This window comes from Canis aureus, chromosome 31 (assembly GCF_053574225.1).
Source record: "Canis aureus isolate CA01 chromosome 31, VMU_Caureus_v.1.0, whole genome shotgun sequence".
In the NCBI taxonomy this organism is placed as follows: Eukaryota; Metazoa; Chordata; class Mammalia; order Carnivora; family Canidae; genus Canis; species Canis aureus.
Genome location: NC_135641.1, coordinates 45,786,771 through 45,792,770, shown reverse-complemented (window position 1 = coordinate 45,792,770; position 6,000 = coordinate 45,786,771). Strand labels below are relative to the sequence as shown.

The 6,000-nt window shown below is 43.9% G+C and overlaps 1 long non-coding RNA gene across 4 annotated transcripts in view; it reads right to left on the bottom strand.

Moving 5' to 3' along the window:
* Positions 1 to 241: 241 nt before the first annotated feature.
* The window catches only part of LOC144302754 (uncharacterized), a 192,720-nt gene continuing 186,961 nt past the window's right edge, over positions 242 to 6,000 (bottom strand). For all 4 annotated transcript variants that reach the window (XR_013369807.1, XR_013369809.1, XR_013369808.1 and 1 more), the window contains one exon: positions 242 to 485. This is a non-coding gene — a long non-coding RNA (uncharacterized LOC144302754). The remainder of the gene's footprint in view (positions 486 to 6,000) is intronic.

Below are 6,000 nucleotides of genomic sequence, written 5' to 3'. Positions count from 1 at the left end.
TTTTAACCCAAGGTTCTACCCAAAGCTGTGCCTTCAAGGAGCAAGTGGACATTTGGAGCCCAAAGGCAAGTGAGCTGAGGCTCAATGACATGCAAGGGTTGTTTTTTGTTGTTGTTGTTGTTTTTGTATTATTTTGTTTTTCATTCTCTAAATACGTGCAGGGAAATATGGTCCTGTGTATGATCCCCCGAAGGGCTCTTTTGCACACGGACGATACATCGCTACCACTTACAAAAGAACAGAAAATTCATCCCCACGCGTTCATTTTGTCACATCCTGGAGCCAAAATTCGTCTCAGGGATAGGAAGGAGGAAAAGGAGCTGCTCCGGCATGGCCACACCGGGGGTGTGGGGGGGGGGGACCCCGTTGACATGAAATCTTTCATGGGGTAAAATGACAGGAGGGTGACTTCTGAATGAAGACTGAGGATGACCTCGGCGTGGATCTTCACGTCAGTCGCAATCAGAACTGCAGTCTTCTCATTTCTGAAGTTGGGGAAACAAAAATAAATAAATAAATAAATAAATAAATAAATAAATAAATAAATAAATAAAAATTTAAAAAAACAAAAATAAAGTCGGGGAAACAATACCTGCCTCCGTGCTCACTGTGAGGACCAGAGGCGAGCCCAGTGCTTTGCGCGGGGAGTGTGTTCTACGAAAGGGGCTGCGTGGGCGGGACTTCCAAGGGAGGCTCTTCTCCAAAGGAGGTTCGTGTCGGGGCGTGAAGGGTAGAAATAACGGTCGCTGCCACAAAGCCAGCTGCCGTAGAGCCGGGCTTATCTGCCTGTCTCTCCCTAAAGGGGATTTTCGTTGTGGCGCCCCGCAAGATGAATCACTGGACACCGAGACGAGTGCACGTCCAACATCTATTACTGGGATCTTCCTTAATGCTTTCAACACCATCAAAAAAAAAAAAAAAAAAAAAAGAAAGGCCAACCAGCCAGTTGGAGACCATTCAACACTAAATAAACATTTGGAGTGGGGCCATGCATTTTGCAAAATTACAATCTGCTTAAAATAGATGGCCTCAGAGGTCAGCTCCAAATGTACTGCATGGGATGGCCACATTTGTTTACTTCTCTCCAAAGGGAATCTGGGGGCAAGTGCCTCAGACAGCTGCTCGGGGCATCAGGCGCTAAGGACGGACGCCGCCGTTCCTTGAACAGGATGTGCCGCGCCACTGCTTCTATTTTAAAAAGGCCCCCATGTACCGCTGCCGAGAAGGCAAGGGCCCCCCGACAAGCGCGCAAGCCCCACGGTGGGCAGGCCAGGAGGGAAGTGGAAATGGTGGAAGGAGGGAGGTTGTGCACACATCTCTGTGCCCTAGAGCCCTGCTGGGTCTCTAACTTCTCCTGCCTCTAGCAGAATGACCTCCTGGTTTTCTGACAGACAGGCAGACAGACAGACGAACAGTCCTAAAAGCTTATTGAAAAGCTAGTCGCGCCTCAAAGGTGGTTTTCACAAAGCGCTATTTAGGCAAAATGGCTAGATATTTCCCCAACATAAAGGCACGTATTGAAAATAAGGAGGTGGGTTTATGGCAAAAGTTTCTTGGGTTTGCAAAAAATAAAACGTGAAAAAATAGTTTTAGATGTCGACAGCTCTCCCTTTTCATCTCTAATGAAGTAATAATAATAATGGCATCACATACGCTTTCTTAGCAGAAAAAAATTTTTAATGGCCGAGAACAGAACTGCGAGACATGGAAGAGACTAATAAATTGGCTATTAAAACACGTTTTAGGAAATCATTAACTTTGAGTATGCTGTGTAAAGTAGTTCTCGAGTTTTTCATTGATCCATCTTAAAATGAGGAATGAAAGAAATGGCTCCAGCAAGTACGAATATTTTCTTTGTACTTTCAGAATATTTTATTTGAGGTGAAATTCCAGTTCTTCCGAGACAGCCTGCCTTGACTGTTCTAACCTGCACCACTTTTCTGCTTTACTGACGTTTTAGGGAAAATATAGTTAGTCCACTGCAGTCTGGAGCTAATCACCCACCACAGCTTCTGTGGCTTTTGCTTAACTGTTTCACTTGTGTTTGTTTTGCTTCCCCAAGTAGATGGTAAGCATTTTGAGGTCGGCGTCTAAACCCTCTATTTACTGTGCACGTATTAGGCACTTGTTTAATGCTCAGCACTCAGAACCTCCATTAAATACGGAAAAGATTTTTTTTTTTTTGGATTGCTGCGGTTTGAAGGGGGGTGTCTCATATGACATACTGCTAGCCAGCACGCAGGCAGATTAAAATCACCCGACTGCATATTAGAATTACCTGAGGGACACCTGGTGGCTCAATCAGTTGAGGGTCCGGCTCCTGACTTCAGCCCAGGTCATGATTTCAGGGTGCTGAGACTGAGTCCTACCCGTGTCGGGCTCCACGGTCAGCGGGGAGTCTGCTTGGGATTCTCTCCTTCTCCCTCTGTCCCTCCCCTTGCTGGTGTGCTCTTTCTCCCCTCTCTCTTTCTCTCAAATAAATAAATAAGTCATTAAAAAATTTACCTGATAAGCTTTTAAAACATTCTTATGCCCCACACTAGATGCTAGATTAAAACAGAGAGGAAAAAAGGGTCGCATGTCTTTGCCATCGAGGGGATCATAAATTTAGGGCCTAATGCAAATATTGCAGGTAATCGTAAATAAATATGATGAATACATTCTTCAGATAGACGAGTTGATCATTTTTGGCTTCTTCAGTTACCATTTTCTGAGGATTTACTACAGTGACCTTGACTGGACCTGGCTACTTCCCAAGCCTTCTTCAATAGCTCAGTTCCCAACCATTCTCTAAGATGAGGTTATTTTCACAGATGGCTAAAGTCATCTGTTGTTTGCTCGATGTTGACTATTTTTGCTTACGAGTTATATTTGCACGTTCTAGGGGAAAAGAACATGGAGATGTAGCTTCATGTGTCACAGACACGATCTATTAATACTATGTATTTTGGCAAAGATAAATGCCAGATTTATCCTTTCACCTAGAAGTAGACTAGATTTGTCCTCCCACATAAAATGCTGGAAGGACCAGCTCCTAAAATATTAGACATCAAGCAAAGAAGGTTAGAGATCCCTGAGGAAGCAAAGGAGGTGAGAACTGCAGGTGCCCCAGCTCACTCCCGAGAGAAAGACTCCAGACCACGGTGCGAGGAGGGGAACCCAGGGTGAGCAGGGCAGAGGACATGGAGGAGGGAGAGCAGGGGAGTCAGAGCATCAGTAGGCCATAGAGTAGAATCCTGGGGGGGGGGGGAGGAAAACTTCAAGATTTGCTGGAGACCCCCCTCGAATATTCGACTAAGTCCCGACGAGCAAATGACAGTGAGGAAGCTGCTCAAGAGTATTCCAGGGAGCAGAGCCCAGGACAGGGTCTGTTTCCCACAAGACAGAAGACAAAACCTCATAAATCATGGTTGATGGACTAGAGCAGGGGAAGGCCAGCTATGGTGCCAGCCAAGGCAGCCCCACACTGACCACAAGGCTGTGAATGACATTTTATTGACATACAGCCGCGCCCATTTCCTTCTGTACTTGCTAGGGTCGCTTTCGTGCTACAGGGACAAAATTGAGTAGTTGGGACTGAAACTAGATAGCCCACAAAGTCTAAAATATTTACCATCTGGCCCTTTGCAGAAAACGTTTGCTGGTGGACACCTAGTTAAAGTACTAAGAAGGGCCTGTGTCAGCAGTGGGGAAAAAACGAACCCCGGACGGACTAAACGCTGCTCTGGTCCTACCTAATAAAACTTCTTTTTAAAAGCAAGATCTAAAGGGAAGGGATTTCTTAATGAGTTACTTAACTACGTTCCAGAAGAAAGCTCAAAAATATCTTCAGGAGCACAACAAGGTAAAATTCACAATGTCTGGCATCCCATCAAACGCAAGCGGAGGCGCCTGGGTGGCTCAGTTGGTTAAGTGTCTGACTCTTGGTTTCAGCTCAGGTCATGAGGTCAGGATCCTGAGATCAAGCCCCACATCAGGCTTTGCACCCGGTGTGGACCGTGCTTAAGATATTCTCTCTCTCTCTCTGTCTCCCCTCGCCCCTACCCCCACTCATGCTCACGTGCACACATGCACGTGCACTCTCATGTTCTCTTGCTCTCTCTTTTAAAAAAAAGTTACTCAGCAAGCAAGCAAAGAAGGAAAATATAATCCATTAAGTCGGGGGGAAATACCAATTAAAACTGACCCAGAGATGACACATGATAAAATTAATAGACGAGGACATTATTATGGTTGCATGCCACGGGCTGGTGCCTGGGGAAAGATGGAACATGCCGGACAAAGACATGAAAGACCCAAATTGAAATGTTGACCACTGACGTATATGACAACATAAACACGAAGGAGAGTAAGGGGGGGGGGCATAAGTGTAATTATGCTGTCATTGTTTGTGAAGTGGTTTACTATGATCCGAAGGTAGATCGTGATAACACACAAACATGTTGTGATCTCTAGAGAGACTACTCTAAAAAAGGGAACACAGCATGATGGTGTTAAGCCCATCAAATAAATTCTTCATTCAAAATTGTCTTCATTTCTAACATTTCCATCCATAGGCTAACATTCCTCGTATATATTCATGTTTCTCGTCAACCTTTTCCATTAAGACTTTAATATATTTACATGGTTATTTTTTAAAGACGGTTTTTTAGAGCAATTTCAGGTTCACGGGAAAATCAAGAAAAAGACATAGAGATTTCCAATATACCCCTGGGCCCCCACCCATGCTTAGCCTGCCCTGTTATCAACACCCCCCCCCCGAGTGGTACACTTGTTACAATTCATGGAACTATACTGACACCTGATAATCACCCAAAGTTCATTCTTGGTATGCATTTTACGGGATGGAACTAATGCGTAAGAGCATATATCAATCATTAAGGACCATGCAGAGTATTTTCACTGTGCTAGAAAGCCTCTGTCTCTTCCTACTCATCCCTCTTACCACCAATGCCTGATAATCACTGATCTTTTTACTATTTTCATAGTTTTACATTTTGCAGAATGTCCTATGTCTGAAATCATGCAATAGACTCTTCTTTTTTTATATACAATGAACTGAGTGGGTTTTTAAAAAAGATTTTATTTATTTATTCATGAGAGGCACAGAGAGAGAGACAGAGACACAGGCAGAGGGTGAAGCAGGCTCCCTGTGGGGAGCCCAATGTGGGACTCGATCCCGGGACCCGGGGTCACAGCCTGAGCTGAAGGCAGATGCTCAACCCCTGAGCCACTGGGGTGTCCCACAATAGACTTTTCAAATTGGCTTCTTTCACTTAGTAATATGCAGTGAAGACTCATCCGTGTCTTTTTATGGCTTAATAACTCATTTCCTTTTAGTACTAAGCAATATTCCATTGTCTGGACGTATCACAGCTTATTTATCCATTCACCTGCTGGAGGACATCTTGGTTACTTCCGGTTTTGGCAATGAAGGATAAAACTGCCGCAAGTAGGCTTTTGTGTAGACATAAGTTTTCACTTCCTCTGAGTAAATACCAAGAAACGTGGTGGCTGGATTGCATGGTAAGTGCACGTCAGCTTTATAAGAGACCATCAGAGTGTCTTTCAAAGGGGTTGAACCTTTTCATTCTCCTACATTCTCACCAGCAATGAATGACAGCGCCTGTCGCTCCACATCCTCACCAGCATTTGGTGGTGTCGGTGTTCATGATTCAGGCCATTCTAATGGGTAGGAAGTGGTAGGTCAATGTTTTAATTTGCATTTCTCTGATGACATATGGTGTGGAGCATCTTTTCATACATTTATTTGCCATCTGTATATTTTCTTTGGGTAGATATCTAATAATGTCTTTGATCCATTTGTTAATTGGGTTATTTCCTTTTTTTGTTAACTTTTAGGATTTGTGTATTTTAGATATCAGTTCTCCATTGGATGTGTCTTTTGCAAATATCTTCTCCCAGTCTATGACTCGTCTTATTCTCTTGACCTTGTCATTTGCAAATCAGAAGTTTTTGATCTCAATAAAATCCAATTTA